The sequence below is a fragment of the Protopterus annectens genome, chromosome 14.part0 (genome assembly GCF_019279795.1).
Source record: "Protopterus annectens isolate FY-2018-M chromosome 14.part0, PAN1.0, whole genome shotgun sequence".
Taxonomy (NCBI): domain Eukaryota; kingdom Metazoa; phylum Chordata; order Ceratodontiformes; family Protopteridae; genus Protopterus; species Protopterus annectens.
In genome coordinates, this window is record NC_056748.1 from 293,726,114 (window position 1) to 293,747,242 (window position 21,129).

Here is a 21,129-nt window from a genome sequence, read left to right on the forward strand (position 1 = left end):
TGTCATGCACCCTACAAGTGTTTTTAAGAATGTAGGAAAAATAATCTGGCATAGAAACTCAGATATCTGTTGACTTCAGATGGGAGTTTAAGGAAGTAAATTAAGTATGTATTCTCCTAAACCAGTTTTAGGGACTTTAGAGGATGTACTTGCTTTTACCTCAGTTTCTTCAGCTTCCCCAACCCTTTCTCTAAGAAACTTGATAGATTTTACAAGGTACCTAACACATACATTTTTTACAGAAACACTGTCATATCCTATTATTTCTCTTGATTGTGGCAAATATTCTAAAGTACTTTCTGAATACACCCTTGTTACAAATGGCACATATAACCATTATGTTGGTGGATTTGGAAAAAAAAGAAAAAAACTATGCATCCTGCACTCTGGGATTTAGAGCTACTAACTGCCAGATATGTGTCCAAGCATTATCTATCTAATGGACACTGAGGCCTTGTGTGTATATGGTGCTTCATCAGGTAGGAGCTCCCTGCTCACTAGTAAACATATTCACAAACTCCTTTACTACTGCCTGGATCTCCTGAATGTGGGAGGAGATAACTGCACACCCCCCCCCCCCCTTGCACTTCTAATTTTTTTTCTACCTCCCTCTTTTTCCCTTTTTATCTCATTTGATTCATGTTTTGCTTTGCCTTTCCAATACCCAATAAGAGTACATACAGACGATACCTTGTTCTCTGTCTATTATTTTATGCAGATCAACATTATACTACATGATGTTATTAACAGTGTACGGGAACTCTTCTTACCCGTTTTACTAATGGAATAATTTGGTCTCATCTGCTCATCATTGCATTATTTTATGCTTCATATTATTCTGACATATACCTCTCTACATGTCTGCTCTTACATTAGCACTGCTGTATTGGTAATGGTTAACATTTGTTGTTTCTTTGGTTGCAATTCTGAGCCTGAAAATGGTCAAGGTGGTTAGCATTCTACCTTGACTAACAACCTTTAATGAAATAAAATAAATGAATACATAAATAAACCAACTAAAAAGAAAACCATTGTTTTAAATGATCCACTCTACACTCTCCAGTACTTTTGGGGAAGTGCTGCAGACAACAAGACGACCATGCAGCTAAGAAGTAGACACCTGAAATATTTTTTTTTCATTTCTGTTTTATGATCTCTTAGAAAAGAGAATTTTTCTGACATTACAGTCTCCAGCCCTTCCCTTCCATGTTTAGTGTCTTTGGATTTGAGGAAATACTGGAAAATGAGTCAGTGGGGATGCTCTTAATGGTTATTAAAAATGGAAGTCCAAAAAGATGATACATTACTAGCCTCCATCATACATTCTCATCTCATATTATCTCCTCCTTCCTTCATGGACTTCCAATGACCTCATAAACTTACTCTGAATTGTGGGTGCTCCTTACCCACTTATAGTACATTTTTACAGTCACTGGTTTTCCAAAAATGACTGATGAAATTCCTTAGAAAGAGGAATAGAAATTACAATGATCTCACCTTCCCTTATAAATGACATCACAAACACACTATCTCACTTAAAACCATCTCTGAATTGTTCTTTTTATATGTATTTATTTATTTATTAGTAAGTTTATAGGTTCATAGGTTCATACCAGGCTATCTGCCCTGAGGCAATTATAAGCCTAGCCCGATTCTGTATGGCTTACGCCACCCCTTGAATTGAGTATACTGTGCCCTTTTTAAGGTTTAGTTTACTGTACCTCTGTCTAATAGTGACACGGGAGTAATCCCTGGGACAAACCTACGATCCCCCATCCACCTATCGAGATTCTTCTTGAAGAGATTCAGTGAGGTGCTCTGCCTCACATGAACTGGAATTCTATTCCGGAGAGAAGGAAGCCTCTGGGTTATGAACCTTTCCCTCCAGCAAGTTCTATTTATTTCTGTGCTGAGGTTCAAGTCCCTCGAGCATGTGGCTCTAAGGGATTTAGATTTACTGAGGTGGAGCATGTCCATTCATTCTGGATTTGACATAGCTTTGTATGTCAGGCATAGATCGCCTCGAAGTAGGCGGTATGCAACTGAGTAGAGCTGGAGTTTTTTTAACCGAGCAGCATATGGCATCTGTTTGAGACCCTTGATCCTCTTGGTGAGATACTTTTGGGGTCTTTCTAATTGCTGCAGGTGTCGGGTTAAGGTACATCCCAAAAGGGGCATTGTATTCTATGATGGGCCTGATGAGGGATGAATAAAGGGGCACGATTACCTCTCTTGATCTAGATGTGAAACCCTTCGTGATGAGGTGGGCTATGTAGAATGTCTTTCTAACCACTTTGGCAATGTGGTTTTCAAAGGAGAGATTGCTATCCACTTGGGTCCCCAGGTCCCTAATAACTTTCTCTGTACTTAATGGGTTTCCGCCTATGTGGTAATTTGTGGGCACATTGTTTTTGCCAAAGGGTATGACTATACATTTTTTGGCATTTAGCTTTAAACCATGGTGCTGGCACCAGTTATCTGTCTCTGTGAGACCTTTTTGAAGGATGTTTGTGTCAGCTGGAGAGTTGATTATGGTGCCCAGTTTGCAGTCGTCTGCAAACTTGGTGAGCCATAGTCCTCCCACATTTGCCTGTACCTCGGAAAAGTATATACCGAACAAGAGTGGTCCCAGGACAGAACCCTGTGGGATGCCACTTGTGACCGGTTTCAAGTCTGACATGGCTCCAGCAACTCTCACTCTGTGGGTTCTGTCTTTGAGCCAGTTTGCGACCCATCTTGTGACATAGGGGTTTATATTTAAGCTGGATATCTTATCTATGATGCCCGAGTGGGGTATTGTGTCAAATGCCTTTGCAAGGTCCAGATAGGCTGTGTGGACTACGTTCCCTTCATCTATGGCTTTGGTGACTGTTTCGAAGAAGTCAACCAGGTTCAAAAGGCAGGATCTGCCCTTGACAAAGCCGAACTGGGTAGGATCTAGTGTCTGTAGGTCCCCAATGTCTTTGTTTATGAGCTCCATGATGATCCTCTCCATAGCCTTGCAGACTAAGTGGATTAAAGCATGATTATCTTTTCCAGCTATATCAGAGATCACAAAGACTGCATCCAGGGATAATTTAAAGTAGTCTCGAAGTGCTGTGCTTTGGCAGGTGGGAGAAAATCAAAATGACTTAGTGATCCGTATGTAGAAAAGCATACAGAATTTACACAATTTACTCAGATTTAATATTCTCCTCCCCAAAACTCATCCTTAATCCAGTCCATCCATTTTCAAGCTTTGTGTGTCTGCATGCCCCTCTATTTTGTATGAGAATCTGAAACAGTGATACCCTTGTATTACATTTATGAGTCAAACACTTTACTGTTTTTCCACTTTCAGCAAGACAAATCGTGATCTTTCTCCCACAACTCAGCACACACACATACATACACACCTGTTTAACTTCTATTGGACTAGCTTGCTCTTGTGTGTGATATTAACAAGCATTTCTCTGCCATACTGTTAGCCTTTATTCATAGTATCTGTTATCTTTATGTTTATTACGCTTACTAGTGTTTAATTTCATACTAAGACTATTCTATATTTACTTCTTATAATTGTATTTATTAGCAAGCAATCATACGTTCCATGCCAACAATAGACACAAAAGATCACATAGTACCGCTCTATTCTTCAAGTTAAATATGATCTTCTTATATTTCGAGACTGTAATTGGAGTAGGACACACAATCAAATTGTTAATCCAACCAGTTTTTTGTTGAAACCCATGCTGAGCACTCAGTATTAGCAACAGACTACTCTGGAAGAATATACAGCCAATTCTGTAACCCATACAAGGGAAGTGAAGCTCATGATACAAATACTGACTACCCACATGTGCAATGCATGATGAGAAATGTTAACACACTAATGAGACTTGAAGTACTACAAGAGCAAGGCTAGCAATTTGAAGATGCCTTGTATGTTGCTTGAATTGCCTTTGCTATATTTCTTTAAATTTACCAGTTACCTTGGTCATGCAAAAGTCTGCTGGCAGTCTTGATAGCGGTCACCTTATATCACAAGGAGACTGTAGCAGTATTTGCCAATAAGGATGGTTTGTCTTATGCATATTTTGTAAAGCTGCAGACCATCCTTGTGAATAATATTTAGCATTCTACCATGTGCCAAGAACCCAATATTTTAAAGTGGCCTTAATTTATTTGTTAATCGGGTACTTTGCTAAGCATCTATAGCAGCTTGATTAACATCAGTGTTTTCTAACCAACCTTAGCTACTCTGATGGACTAAATGTCTTATCACTCCAGTCAGTGTCATACAGACTCCTAAGGGGTTGATCTGTGCCTCTACTTCTGCATTGTGAACAGCACAGCACTCTGAAATCTTTCACCAAAATAGAGATAGTGACACCCATTCTAGAGAGCTAAACCAATACAACAAAAGCACGTCTCATGATCGATACCTAACCCTATAAATCCCCCATTTTTGGGGCAAACTGCTCTAAATATCACACACAATACTTCCCTAGCAACCTTTAAAATAAGTCAGAATGACTGGCTGCTTTATTGTAAATTTTCACCAGAGATATACAGAGAAAGTCTTCTTCATGGTGCACAGTTAGCCGCCTACCAGTATTAGATGCTATGGCTGCACTGCTCAAATGTCTCCTTTGGCTGTAAGCTTAGTGACAAGCAATGAGCCTACAGGTAAGCCAAGCTTCGTTATATACCCTCAATGGGCTAATTCTCTGAAATCACTTAATCTCTTATATTAGAGTGAAGAAAGCAGTTGACTTAGACTGTTGTGTGCTTTTTGGGGAGTTTCTATATTCTGCGAGGGTGTGCAACTATGGAGGGAGTTACTACTGTATATATGTTTAGGGGTGCAAGAGTGCCCTCAATAAAATATATATACGGCCCTGACCATTACAAAGGAACTTAACATGGAAATATGTTGCCTTTCAAGAATTGCAATTTACAGCAGGCATTAGCTCATATTAATTAAAGTAAGGTCATTCTGACTCTTCATGATCCTCCAGTAATGGTGAATAACCAGAGGATTGGGGGATCCTTACAACAGCTTTATAAACCTTCAAGGCAATCAGCACAATGCTTTTAATGCATTTGGAAAAGAAATGTAGATCGCAACAGTGTAATTTCTTTAATTTGCAGAATCAGCAGTTTACAATTAATATTCTGTATTTTAAGGAGATGGACTACTGTAATATTCCTGTTGAATTACATTATATAGTTGGCACACATCAGTCATTTATGAAAACAGATTAGTAGTCTAGAATGACTGCCAAGGGAAAAATCTGTCTTTACTGGCAATTGATGAAGAATTTACACTTGGTCTGGCAATAAACCAGCATACACGTTGCAGAGTTTGCAATGAAGAGCTAACTGCTGATGTAAATACGGCTAAGAAAAGAGACTGCTCCTTGGCATTTCCTGGATACAAGTCTACATAAGAAATCTAAACATGTCTCCTCACTTTAATTCAAATATCTAGAGCCAGCAGACATCTATCAACCACTAGGCTAGACAAAAAGTACAACAGATGGTACTTTGCTCCAGTAAAGTGTATGTTTAACCTGTAAGAAAATATATGTTGATCCACCATTATCGACAGCAGCCTGGGCCTCAGCTCTTAAAAAATACAATCTTTAAAATACACAATAGGCTAAATATGATTTGCTGTCTCACAATAAGCAAAGTAAACTCTGTATTATGCTACAAGATGTATCCACATCTATCACAGTTCTAGTCAGCTGTAAAAACAATGCTGCATTGCTGATATAAAGCTAAAAGCATACAAATATTCAGACGCTAGTGCACATGTTAAGTGTTTTGCTGAGGGGGATGGCAAACTTGCACTCCCAATGTGTCAGTAACTCCTTCTACTCTATACCAGCTAACTCTGAGATAGTGCAACCTTGTGAATAAGGAGAAAACTGCATCACCATCAACATTTTCCATTCTTGAAAGCAATGCAGTCACAATATGTGAATATAGTCAGCTCATCTAAACTCACATTCTTATTTAAGTCTCATTGTAATGGGGTTCGGACTCTGTGCCCCCTCAAGGTACATTACTGCTACACTGATTAAGAATTCCTGATTGACAAGGTAAAAACCAAAAGAATAAACCAACCAATCTAGATTTTCCACTGTGTGATACCTTAAAACCTCTTGTATTAAAGTTAACATGAGATGTACGCAAATGACCACTTAAAGGCATCAGGTGTTTCAGCTATATGGCAGTTCTGAATGCCCATGACTTTTTTTTTCTTTTAAGTCTGTTATGGACAAATCCAGGCCAATAAAGCCAAACCCCACTAGCTGTGGACATGCATATTTCAGCCTTTTTATGGCCTAGTCAGCACAGCATAAGTGGACTGTTTGGCTAACATTTGGAAACGGGTTGTTCTACCCACCTGATGTCCATAACCATTAGGGTATCTGTAAAATATGACTGACAAGGTAGGAAACCTATTTTAATTTCAGTCTGTAATGGGAAAAGGGGTGTGACTGGATGGTGTGTAAAATAACCAGTTTTCCCAATTCAAGAGGACAAAACTACCATTTTCTAATCAGATAAAAATATTGCATCTTTGTTGGAAGGAATTTTTATTATTATGAGGCATTATGCCATCTACTTAACTACTGTTAGAAAATGACTAGAAGAATGAAAACCAGAATGTAAATGAGAAAGTATGATTAGTGGCAGTGGGAATCCCACCATGTGGGCCATTAACATCACTACCCTACTACTCAAGGGCAGCCCACTCACACAAATGAAAGACTACGGACCTATTTCTAATCGTCTCTCCATAGCAAAAATATTTGAGAAACTCATATAAAAAGCAGTTAACACATCAACAGCTATGCCCTCCTCTGTGACCAGCAACATGGGTTCACAAACTCTTTTAGCTCCTTAACAACTACTGCGGATTATAGCTATATCACTGTGAACAACCACCTTATTACACTTGGAACATTAACAGATATGACAAGAATATTTGAGTCTGTGAAACATAACCGTCTACACAAACTTAAAATTACCTGAAAGATAGAAGTGTACATGCTTCTGTGATACTGTTTAAACCAGGAGTCTCACTATATTTCTTTTCTCCACACAATTTAACACTAAGACAGTACTGTATATTCTGTTATACAGCAGTAAAGCTAAAAGTCCAAATAGTGCTGTATCTGCATGTAATACTAAGATAAACGCTGTTGGACCAAGTGTATTTATAATGTATTAGGTTAGAATAAAGACGTTGTGCACTCTTGTGAGTCTTGGTCATTTTGAACTTCCATCCCCTGGCTTTGTTCTTATTTAATATTTATAATTCTTTTGTGCTGACTTGGTATTAATGATAAGATTATGTACTATATTTTTACATAAACTGACAGGCAGGAGGAGTGAGGAAGAAAAAGTGAAAGAGGGAGAGAGAGAGCAACAAGATAACTGGTTACTTTTTAATATAATCTTGTTTACTATGGCAGTGTACTAATCTTAGTGGACCATTTTCAAGCATACACAGTGTTTCAAGACCAGCAGAGAAGTCTGACAGTTTGCTTACAGTGGTAAGTATCTGTTAATGAGCTGTTTCCCGTGCTCCAGTGGTGCAAGGTTTGATTCCCTCAGCCTCCATTGCCTAACCATGTGACTCTTGGTAAGCCACTTAACTAGACACTGCTACCTGGCTCTGTGTGAAAAAGGTACTTGGAAATCAGAGGTCTGCCCTGGAAAACGAATACAAATAAAATAGAATTCCTATATCAGTACCCAGAAATATCAATTAACTGTATAATAAGTACTGAAGAATTTAGCAAAGTAGTTATGGAAAAGGCATGCAGAGCCACAGAAGTGATCCCCGGGGTGTATTTCCTATTTCCCATCCACTCATCAGGATATTTCCCTCCAGCATGTCCTGTTTATTGTGGTGACAAAATTTAGGTCCCTAGAGTGTGTAGCTAGGAGGGATTGGGATTTCTTTAGGTGTAGCATGTCCAACAGCTCTGGATTTAACATAGCTTTATTTGTTGGGCAGGGATCTCCTCAGAGTAGGTGATATGCTACAGAGTAAAGCTGGAGTTTTTTGAGACAGTCAGTGTAGGGCATCTGTTTGAGGCCAGTAATCCTCTTTATGAGGTACTTCTGTGGCCCTTCCAACTGCTGCAGATGATTGTGAGGTACATTCCAAAAGGGGTGTTGTGCTCTATAATGGGTCTAATGAGTGCCTAGTAGAGGGGAACAATGACCTCGTTTTTCCTGGATGAGAACCCTTTTGTGATGAGGTGTGCCACATAAAAGAATGTCCTTACTACTGTGGCAATGTGATTAGCAAAGGAGAGACTACTGTCCACCTGGGTTCAAGGTCTCATCACACATTTGGCGTTAAGTAGACTGCCGTTTATATAAGTTTTTACCAAAGGGGATGACAATGCATTTTTTGGCATTGAGCTTGAGCCATGGATCTGACACCAGGCATCTGTCTCACTGAGGCCCTTCTGTAGGATGTCCACATCATTTGGCTCCTAGTTTGCAGTCATCTGTGAACTTTGTTAGCCAGAGGACTTCTGTGTTTGCTGTACTTCAGAAAAATAGATACCAAACAGGAGAGGTCCTAGGACTGAAGCCTGTGGTACTCCACGCGTCACTGGTTTGAAGTCAGATTTGGAGTCTGCAACTTTTACAGTGTGAGTTCTGTCAGTGAGCCAGTTGGCAACCCATCTTGTGATGCAGGGATTTATACCTAGTTTAGTGAGTTTATCTATAATTCCAGAATGGAAGATGGTTTCAAAAGCCTTGGCAAGGTCAAGATAGGCTGTGTGAACTACCTTACCTTCATCTACGGCTTTGGTGACTGCCTCAAAGAAGTCAATCAGGTTCAGAAGGCATGATCCACCTTTCACAAACCCGAACTGGGTGTGGTCCAGAGTTTGGAGGTTACCAGTGTCTTTGTTTATGAGTTCCATGATGATACGTTCTATGGTCTTGCAGACCAGGCTCGTCAGGCTAATAGGGCAATAGTTCCCAGGATCAGTTGTAGCTCCCCCTTTGTGGAGTGGGATAACTATTGCTGTGCACCACTCAGTGGGCACAAAGCCTGATGTGAGACTATGACTGAACATGGTGCTTAGGAGGGGAGCCAGTTCATTCTGAAGTTCATGTAAAACGCAGCCTGGGATGTTGTCCGGTCCCATGGATGCAGTTTTTTTTTGTTTTAGAGAGTGCAGGTTTTACCTACATAGATGAGATTACAGGGACTCTGCATTCTTCCTGTATAGATATGGTCCCTTTAGGAGATGAGAGGGGGGTAAAGTTAGCACTGAACCTAAGAGAGTGGTAAAGTTTGCACTGAACCTATCTGCCAGGATGTTGGCAATATCAGTTGGTTCTGTAATTTTCATGCCATTGTGCTGTAACTCAGAGCAGATCTGGGTGTTGCCATTGAGATTCTCCACATAGCTATAAAATGCTTTGTGGTTGCCCTTAGAATCAGTGGCGATTTTGTTTTCATAGCTAGCTTTGGAGGATCTTAGAAGGGATCTCAGCTTCTTACTGAGACTGACCAGGGAGCTCCTCCACTCATGGGATTTTACTCTCTTTTGCAACAGTTTCTTCCTTCTGTTGTACAGTTTGTTTATGGCAGGGGACCACCAGATTGGCTTCCTTTTTTTGGAGGATAGCATGATCCATGCACTCGTTAAGTGCTTATAGAGTGCATTTGTGTAGGATTCAGCAGTCGTAACTGTATTGTCCATCTGCATGGGTGTCATGAAGTTCGCCACTTCTGTCTTATATGAAGCATGAAGTTGGCTTTGGAGAAATTTTTTACCGAGGTTTCCTTAATGGGGGTGGGGGCGGGATGTGGATATCAAGGTTGATTAGCTTATGGTCAGATCGGACCAACGAGGAGTTGACTTCAGGTGTGGAACACCGGTCACTCATGTTGGTAATGACTAGGTCTAGGATATTGTTGCCCCTGGTGGGAGTGTGGAAAAATTGATCCAGGGCATTGGAGTTTATGAATTCCAGAAAGCGTTGAGCTAAGGAGTTGGTACACGAGTAGTTTTCCCAGTTAATTATTAGGGTGTTTGGTTGAAACCTAATATTTTCCAGTACATCAAGAAAAGAGGAGTGGGAATCCTGGGGCATGGTGGAGGATCTGTAATAAGCTACAATTTGGATTGCAGTTTTGCCCAGAGTTAGTTGCACTTGGATAACCTCGGATGCATTATGCTGAGCAACTAGCCTGGAGGTGTGTACATCCTTAATGAATATGGACACAACTCGGCCTTTGGTGTTTCGGTCCAGGTTACATGGCCGAAAAGTGTGGTATGAGTTATAGCCTGGTAGTGCAGGGGTGCTCTTTGGAACTTGAGCCAGGTTTCAGTCACTGCAGAGATATCGATGTTCTCCATTTTAAGGAGTACCTCGAGTGAGTGCATTTTGAGATTTAGACTTCTAGCATTCAGTAGCATTACCCTCAGTATTTGCTTGCCTGTTCCTGTTATGGTGGTGAATTTATTTGAACCTTGCCTAAAAAAGGCACTATAGGGGCAGCAAGAGCTTTAGCCAGTATCCGGAATCCCAGGGGCAACAGGTGCAGGCCATCTGTGGGCAAAGCATCGTGGTCTGTTGACCATGTCATCCCAAGCAGACAGATACTAGATCCTCTTAGAATGACACCAGAAGCTTAGGCAATTGTTGAAGCCAATAATTTTGTCCTTGTACTGTGGTATCATTCTGAGTGATGTCAGAATGCTACTCAGGGCTAAGGCCATACCTGCCTGGGCTACAAGATTGGAGAGCTCTTCCATGTCTCTTTTCATGGGAGGTACATCTCAGGTCATTCACACCAACATGGACAGTGACAGTCATATTTGTACTTGTTGTGGAGTGACTTGAGTGTGTGGGTTATGTGGCAGATCCTGGCACCCGACAGGCAGCCGACAGTAACCTTCTCCTTGTTTAGCCTGGTGAGTGGTACATCAGTGGCCTGACTATAGAGTCACCTATGACTAGTGTGTTGGGTACATTGTTTTGCCTTATTGGCTGTGATTGAGTGGCACACTGAGTCTGTGGGCTGTGTGTCATTTGGGTTGTGTTGGGGGATGGAGGTTGCTTGCGTTTCTGCTTTGGAAGTCTCTGTTGCTTAGACAGATTATTGAGAGCCTCCACAAATGTTTTTATGTTACTATGTGTGGATTTTGGTGGTGTAGATTTAGTGAGACTATGTGATGAGTGTGGTGTGGTGCAAATGTTTACCTTCTCCTCATGACTGTCAAGTTCAGTCTTGGTTGGAGAGAGCTTTACCACCAGTTTGGCTAGATAAGTGCATCTCTCACAGGTTGTAGTGTTGGGTGGTAGGAGGAGAGGGTCATCTGTGTACATGAGGCAATTTCTACATTGCCTCAAGATGCCCAGATTCATGAGATAGGCAAGAGAGAACACTGGGAGCTGACCCTTGGACATGCCTGAATAAAAAACTATTCTCCTGTAGATAAGTGAGGAAAGTGAGTACAAGAGCTGTTTTTCTCTACGCAAGTGAGGAAAGTAAGTACAAAAACTGTTTTCCTCTAGGTAGTGAGGAAGCTTGAGTGCTATAGTAATTAGTAGCTTATTTAGTGCTTACAAATTCTGAACAAGTGCTGAGCACGAATAAGCAAATTTAAGTGCTAAAACTAAGAATCTGTATCTGCACTAGACGAGTTACAGGACAGAAACAAGTGCAAATGCAGGCTTTCAAATCAGAAAGTTGAGAGAGCTGGAAGAGATTGCCCAAACGGCCAGTAACTACAATTGCTGGGCCAGAACCACTCCTTATGTGGTAGACAGGTTACCTAGTGCTTACCAATCCCAATGATAAGCTAGAAGGCTTCCCTCCAACACAGAAAGGCTTGGGGGAGGGTTCAGAAGCTTACATACAGTCCTGGATACAGTAAATCTGTATCTGGAACAATAGTTACAGGAAAGGTAGGATACAGGCTTAGTTTTTTTTTTTTTTTTTTTTTTTTACAGAAAAGTAGTAAAAACAATTCACATGCAGTGCAAGCTACCACACGAGTATGTAGCAATATTAGACCAAACACAGTTTAAAAATGCAATTAAATTAAAAAGGACTAAAATCAAATGCAGAAAGAGTCTATTAGGTAGAATGTGGTAAAGAGATGGGACTGGGGGAGTGTCCCATATCAAATCTACAGTGGGGCGGGCAACTGCAAAAGCCAGCAAATTTAAACTACAATCCAAAATAGAGAGGCTGAATGGGACAAATCAGTTTCAACAGAGATCTAAGCAACAACTAACAGTACATACTCTAAAACCAAAAAAAATATACTCAGCTCTGTATATTTGCAAATAGATGACACTCTTTGTAGTGGTTCAGTAAAAACTAAACTATAGCAAACAAATTGACATAACTACACAAAGTACAAATGTCTGCAATGTTTTTACAGATCTGAGATGAGATTGAAAGAGTTTGGACATGCTTCTGTAAATTCTTAACTAATGTAGGATGACTAAGAATGGCCTTAGTTGTTGGTAAACACTGGGAAGCTTAATGAGTTAGCAATTTATTAAACAATACCAAAAGTCCTCTTCTGAGGCCTAATCTGGTCACCCCTTTTGAATATTTAAAGATATAAGTAACAATTAAAAATATTGGGGTCTTCAGAAACATGGCACATACTATGCAATCCTATTTCTAGCAGGTATTCTTGGTGCATCAGGATGGAGTGATTCAAAGAACATTATAATACTACAGCAGAATGTTGGGTAATGCTCTAAGCAAATGTGACAATCTATGGACATTGCTAAAAGTAAATGAGGACTGTGCTCTGCCCCAGAGTCATCCACATGGGTTAAAATAGCATGGGAGTGCAGTTCACAATTGACATGCATTATTGTTCTGTTCCAAATTATAATGACAACTGTATGTGGTATCTTTATGTTTAACACTCATTGATGTTTAAGAGAGCAGGTCTGTTATCACCTCCAGTGTATAAGTGCCGTTAGCTTTATGCCTGCATGTGTATGATTATGTGTGTGATTATGTGGAGGCATGACTGTAATTGTTTCAGGGGGTATGTATGTGTGTGTGCCGACCCCCCAGCTGCTTACAGTGGACTTGTTGCAGGAGAAAGCTGTGATTATTTGGGGGGGGGGTGACCTGGGTCACAATACTGGTACACCCACAACAGATGCTGTGGAAAATGGAAACATAAATGGAGAGAACTGAAACAGCAAATACAAAAATAAAACGAAGAATAGCGAAAAGTGGAGAGAGAACAACCATTACTGTTACATATGACCTATTAGGATAATACATAATTATACATTAAGTATGCATGAAATATGTTAGAATGGCATTCCAGAAACTCCTGACTACCTATATTATCTTCTGGAAGAGTGGTTGGACATGCAGGCATGTGTGCAGCACAGTGACAGATTAAGCCTACTTTGGCAGCTTTCCAGTCATTGCCCTCGTACATATGATCTTTTATTGGACGACATATAAATACATGTGTTCTTTTGGATTCACCTTTCAAATTGCTTTATACCATAAAAAAAATCACTCATACTGCTATAATTACAATACACCTATGTCCATACCCATCAATTATGCAAACTCGACTGTCTATACCTCAAATGTCTGATAGTGATTAAAAAAGTGGCCATAGTTAAGAATTCCAAGGTGATTTACACAAATGCACACCATACCTGCAAAGCCAGAGTAATGATTTTTTTTTAACTTGATCATGACAGCAAGATCAGCCATTCTCATCCACAGAAGAGACACTTGCCCCATACACAGTAATTTTAAACCCATGTGTGACTGTGTATATCTCAGATGTCTGGCTGTGGTAAAAAATACGGACACTACATCTCGAGTTTGTTTCACACAAAATTTGCAGCACCACAATATTCCTACTTATTTCTGCAAATGTACACCAGCGCTGCAAACCTATTTAAGGTGATCACACAACCATAGGGTTAGTTACTTTCATCCACAGACAGGTCCCTACCTCAGTCAGAAGTTATGGCCAATTTTCTGTATACACCTCACCTGACTGATTAATGAAATAATTCCACTCACCTTCTTAGTACACAAGACAGATTTTAAATATCACTCTTGAAACTTGCTAGAACAGATTTTGTGTCAGCATGCATTTTTCAGAGGGATATGAGGTCTGAAACTCAATGGCTACAATTATTCAGTGAGTAATCCTCAATGATATGCCATAGAAATGCATTTTATGAGAAAAAGGCCATAGAAATGCATTTTATGAGAAAAAGACCAAAAAATGTAAATTCTTAATTAATGTAGGATGACTAAGAATGGCCTTAGTGTTTGTAAACACTGGGAAGCTTAATGAGTTAGCAATTTATTAAACAATACCAAAAGTCCTCTTCTGAGGCCTAATCTGGTTACCCCTTTTGAATATTTAAAGATATAAGTAACAATTAAAAATATTGGGGTCTTCAGAAACATGGCACATACTATGCAATCCTATTTCTAGCAGGTATTCTTGGTGCATCAGGATGGAGTGATTCAAAGAACATTATAATACTACAGCAGAATGTTGGGTAATGCTCTAAGCAAATGTGACTATCTAAGGACATTGCTAAAAGTAAATGAGGACTGTGCTCTGCCCCAGAGTCATCCACATGGGTTAAAATAGCATGGTGCAGTTCACAATTGACATGCATTATTGCTCTGTTCCAAATTATAATGACAACTGTATGTGGTATCTTTATGTTTAACACTCATTGATGTTTAAGAGAGCAGGTCTGTTATCACCTCCAGTGTATAAGTGCCGTTAGCTTTATGCCTGCATGTGTATGATTATGTGTGTGATTATGTGGAGGCATGACTGTAATTGTTTCAGGGGGGTATGTGTGTGTGTGTGCTGACCCCCCAGCTGCTTACAGTGGACTTGCTGCAGGAGAAAGCTGTGATTATTTGGGGGGGGGGTGGTGACCTGGGTCACAATACTGGTACACCCACAACAGATGCTGTGGAAAATGGAAACATAAATGGAGAGAACTGAAACAGCAAATACAAAAATAAAACAAAGAATAGCGAAAAGTGGAGAGAGAACAACCATTACTGTTACATATGACCTATTAGGGTAATACATAATTATACATTAAGTATACATGAAATATGTTAGAATGGCATTCCAGAAACTCCTGACTACCTATATTATCTCCTGGAAGAGTGGTTGGACATGCAGGCATGTGTGCAGCACAGTGACAGATTAAGCCTACTTTGGCAGCTTTCCAGTCATTGCCCTCATACACATGATCTTTTATTGGACCACATATAAATACATGTGTTCTTTTGGATTCACCTTTCAGATTGCTTTATACCATAAAAAAATCACTCATACTACTATAATTACAATACACCTATGTCCATACCCATTGATTATGCAAACTCGACTGTCTATACCTCAAATGTCTGATAGTGATTAAAAAAGTGGCCATAGTTAAGAATTCCAAGGTGATTTACACAAATGCACACCATTCCTGCAAAGCCAGAGTAATGATTTTTTTAACTTGATCATGACAGCAAGATCAGCCATTCTCATCCACAGAAGAGACACTTGCCCCATACACAGTAATTTTAAACCCATGTGTGATTGTGTATATCTCCGATGTCTGACTGTGGTAAAAAATACGGACACTACGTCTCGAGTTTGTTTCACACAACATTTGCAGTACCACAATATTCCTACTTATTTCTGCAAATCTACACCAATGCTGCAAACCTTTTTAAGGTGATCACACAACCATAGGGTTAGTTACTTTCATCCACAGACAGGTCCCTACCTCAGTCAGAAGTTATGGCCAATTTTCTGTATACACCTCACCTGAATGATTAATGAAATAATTCCACTCACCTTCTTAGTACACAAGACAGATTTTAAATATCACTCTTGAAACTTGCTAGAACAGTTTTTGTGTCAGCATGCATTTTTCAGAGGGATATGAGGTCTGAAACTCAATGGCTATAATTATTTAGTGACTAATCCTCAATGATTTGCCATAGAAATGCATTTTATGAGAAAAAGACCAAAATATGAGAGAAAATTTGAGAAAAGCAGAGATATTCTGCCAAATCAGAGACAAGTGAGAGCTAATTTCAACTCTGTTTTAACTACCTACAAGCATTCCACACTAATGTACCCTAGTCATGTAATGCCAGATGATTAACTGATCAAGTGTCAGGAGGGAAGTTTTTCATCCATAAACAGCCCACAGCCCCACCCAGTGGTTATAGGCTGTTTGTGCATATACCTCATCTGACTGTGACAAAAAATAATATCCATCAAACCCAAAAATCAGAGAGAGAGAGAGATGAAAAATACTAACAATCAGGGTCAAAAGCTTCAGCTCAGGAGTATATTTAAAATGCAAAGAAAAACCAGCTGGAAGACAAAGTACCTCTGGAAAAATCCAAAACTGTAGAAACAAATATCCAGAGGAAACACCACGGCTCAAAGAACTGCCTACTCTTAACTGCTCCACTGCCTTGAGGCACTCATTGCTAACTAATTGTTTCGACTGTGGACTGTCAAGCTGCCTGAAGATTCCCGCAGAAACAATTAGTTAGCAATGTGTGGCTCAAGGCAGTGGAGCAGTTAAGAGTAGGCAGTTCTTTGAGCCATGGTGTTCCCTCTGGATTTTTGTATCTACAGTATATTTAAAATATTGTGGTCATCATCTTTTTCTTTCGGCTGTTCCCGTTAGGGGTCGCCACCAGCGGATCATCAGTTTCCATTTCTTCCTGTCCTCTGCATCATGCTCTTTCACACCAACCACCTGCATGTCCTCTCTCACCACATCCATAAACCTTATCTTAGGCCTTCCTCTTTCATCTTACCTGGCAGCTCCATCCTTAGCATCATTTTCCCAATATACCCAGCATCCCTCCTCAGCACATGTCCAAACCAATGCAATCTTGTCTCTCTTGCTTTGTCTCCAAACTGTCCAACCTGAGCTGACCCTCTAATATACTGATTCCTAATCCTGTCCATACTAGTCACACCCAGTGCAAATCTTATCTTTAACTCTGCCACATCCAGCTCTGACTCCTGCCTTATCGTCAATGCCACAGTCTCCAACCCGTATAAGATAGCTGATCTCACTACCCTCTTGTAGACCTTCCCTTTCAGTCTTACTGGTACCCGTCTGTCACAAATCACTCCTGACACTCTTCTCCACCCATTCCACCCTGCCTTACTCTCTTCTTCACCTCTCTTCCACATTCACCATTACTATTAACTGTTGATCCCAAGTACTTAAACTCATCCATCTTTACCAGCTCTACTCCCTGCATTCTCACCATTCCTCTACCCTCCCTCACATTTACACACATATATCCTATTTTAGCCCTGCTGACCTTCATTCCTCTCCTCTCTAAAGCATATCTCCACCTCTCTGGGGTCTCTTCAACCTGGTCCCTACTCTCACTACATATCACAATGTCATCTGCAAACATCATAGTCCACAGGGCCTCCTGTCTGATCTCATCTGTCAACCTGTCCATCACCACTGCAAATAAGAAAGGGCTCAGAGCTGATCCTTGATGTAATCCCACCTCCACCTTAAATGTATCTGTCACTCCCACTGCAGTCCTCACCAATGTCACACTACCCTCGTACATATCCTGGACCACTCTTACATACTTCTCTGCCACTCCCGACTTCCTCATACAATACCACAACTCCTCTCTAGGCACCCTGTCATATGATTTAAGTCCACAAAGACACAACGCAACTCCTTCTGACCTTCTCTGTATTTCTCTAACAACACTCTCAGAGCAAATATTGCATCTGTAGTGCTCTTTCCAGGCATGAAACCATACTGCTGATCACTAATCATCACCTCCCTTCTTAACCTAGCTTCTGCTACTGCCTGCACTTGAGTTAGGACTTTATCGCACAATTTTTGAAGTAGATGACCACATTATTTAAAATACTGTGGTCATCTACTTCAAAAATTGTTAGAATAATAGGGTTTTGCATTAGCCTGCATTTTCTCTAGAAGGTAATGCCTGAAACTTGAGTGGCATTATTCAGTGAATAACACTTAATTTTCTGGAATAGCCAGCACCACAGCATAGAGCGATAAAGTCCTAACTAAAGTGCAGGCAACCCAGGTTTGACTACCAACTTGTTAATTTGGCAGGGAGTGATGGGTATTTCCACCTTAGGGGATGAGGTTGATTATCTAAGAGGCTGTCTGAGGAGTGGTGTGCTTCATACGTGGCAGTAGTCATTGGACATAAGTAGGCCAATGCAAGTTGTGGGGATGTGAAACTAAGGGGTAGGACATAAATAAAACAATTCCCTGGCTGAAGCAATGATAGAAATCCCCTTCCCAGGATTCCCTTACAGTCTACACCAGACCCCATCTAGAATCAGAGTTAGTGTGGGAGTAAAACGAGGGACTAGTAGACCTGGTGATGGATGAAGGCACTGGTGTATGCACCATATGAATGAGACAAAAAACATTTCTTGAAAGGCATACATTTTAGAAGGAACCGACCAAAAATATAAGACAAAATCAGGGTAATTCTACAAAATCTGCTGCTCTTGAGAAGCAGTTTCTCTAGAGACTTCCTTGCAAACTTCTAAAACAGTAAACTCACTGCAAAGCTGCACCATTGAATAAAAATACTGATAAAAAACACAGACTGGAGTTTAGATACATAATTACTGGTAAAAATGCTAGACAAATGAATGAAGGAATGAATAAATAATGTACAAGAAAATAATGCATTGTGCATTTCATGTTATTGAATTTATAAATTAATTTACCAATAGTTACATTCCTTGATTGTTTTATTATTTTATTCATATTCTTACTAGCTACTCTCTCTAAAGTCTGTCAAGATGTGGATAACTTTCACAAAAAGGTGTTGCAAACAATACATGACTTCCACTAATGCACTGATAGACACAGATAAAGTCATGTAAACCCATCCACCATTATCCAAAATGCAGCCGGTGAGCAGCTTTGACCTCTGACCCAACACCCAGAAAGCATAATCAAAGGAAGAAAGCTGCAATTCCAGGAAGAATAAAGAGACACGCAGAGTTGCTGTGTTTTTCACTTCGAAGAACCCAGCAGCAGTACCAATAATATAGAATGGTAGGGTGGCACAGTGGTGCGGCGGATAGTGTTGTCATCTCACAGAAAGAGGTTCTTTGGTTCAACTTTCAGCTGGGGTGCTTGTGTGTGGAATTTGAATGTCCACTATGTATTCATGTGGATTTCCCCTGGGGCACAAGTTTCCTCCCGCTTTCCAAAGACATGCATTAGGTGGACTGGGCACTCAATTGGTCATAGGTGTGAGTGCTCATTTTAGTGTGGCATGGAAGAAGAGCTGTGCCGAGGCTAGTCACACAGCAGTGTGAAACTTGTCTCTAGATGATTGTCACTGTTAAGGTGACACCCCAACCCCATACGTAAAAATGGGAAGAAGGGGTTGTGGATATATATAGTTCAAATAAGATATTCTTCAAGCCATAAATGGGACACCTGTAGATGTGGGATCTGGGTAGCAATCTTAATTGTCTTCATTACAATCCACTACTGGTGTATTGGTCACAGGTCCCACTACCTTGGCTAAGTGCACAGGTGTATATCTTGAGGTGTGGGCAAGGAAAGTTTTAGCACAAATATTCATGGCCTCTGTGTTAGACTGCCATGTACACAGACTCCCTTACAAGCATCCTACATAAAAGTTGCATTCACTAGCACACATTACAAGGCCTTGTATCAGTACAAATGTGTATGTATGTATATATAGGGAAATAATTACAACAGTGACATGTGTCAGACTAATACATGGGGATATTGCTGTCCATGTAGTCACATCCAACAAATAAATATGAGGCCACAACATAAAACTGCAAACTACTCCCACACCCATATATAAAAAAACAGCTACCAACAATAGCTGCCTATCCATGACAAAACACACACAGCTGTTTCCCCTCCACCTTTGCACAACTATCACCATCCCCCAAAAAATAATGTATATGCTGGCTTATGCACTGCCCTCTGCTGCTACATACCACTATGCTTATCAGACTGCTTAATTAAGATATCAGTACAGAGGGACAGATGGGCCCATGTCGTATGGAGAAAATGCAAGTGTAAACTATACTTTTGTCATCTGTTTGACTTATAGATTTGCACAAATCAGTGCTTGTAAGTGTAATGTTTTGTTATTCTGTCCTAACAGATGTTACCTCATTAAGCTGTTACACCTGTAAAATTGTTATGACAACTTTCACTTCACAGTTAACTTCATGTTTGGATGAATTGCATATCTTCAGAAGTTAGGTAAAATTACTTCCAGTTATAATATGCAACAAACTATAATCTAATTGAATACTAGCATGTCTACAGAGAGACTATCTAGCAGTGTGTGCATGCAAATGGCAGATGTAGAACCTTCTGCAGCTCTTCAGCTGGACAGCTGCTCCATTCTCCTCCATTATGGGATGGTATTGTCATAAACTGCAAGAAAATGAGAAGAAAAAACAAAAAAACAAACAAACATAGAACTCTTACACACATGATACTATCATACATTTAAATTAAAAGTCAGTCAACCATTAGAAGTACTTACAATGCATCAATGGGACACTTGGTCTGACTTCAGAGATTGAATGAGCCACGTGCGCAACATCAAAGGCATGTGGTGTGTCTGGCCCCATGGCATGGCTGATGTACTTCTCATTGCCAGTCCACCTCCATCTAAGGAGGAGATAGCCATTGCGGAAGAGAGAGGTGACAGTCAGACAGACATAGTGCAACCTCCCCAGCTCAACCTCTCAGGGTTGAGAGAACTATTTTGTGATATGGATTTCCAAAGCAGGTGAGGTGTTCGTGCTGAGTCTATCCTGACATGGGCCACTATTCCTTTTCGTAGATCATACTGTCCTGTTAGCATGATGTGGATCATGGCTGTGGACTTGCCAGGAGAAGGGTTCCCCTACAGACAGGGAATGTGCATGGTCGGGATTTTATCTCGTGGGTATAGTGAACCTATCTACAAGATCCCAGTAGAGTGCTACATCATCTGCTGAGACTGTCCAGCAAACATTTCCTTGGACCTCAGCAGTGCCA

At 40.4% G+C, this 21,129-nt stretch overlaps 1 protein-coding gene across 1 annotated transcript in view; it reads left to right on the forward strand.

Moving 5' to 3' along the window:
* CPXM2 (carboxypeptidase X, M14 family member 2) overlaps nt 1–21,129 on the forward strand; it is a 1,728,300-nt gene that overhangs the window by 1,159,369 nt on the left and 547,802 nt on the right. The gene's annotated exons all lie outside the window — the stretch shown is intronic.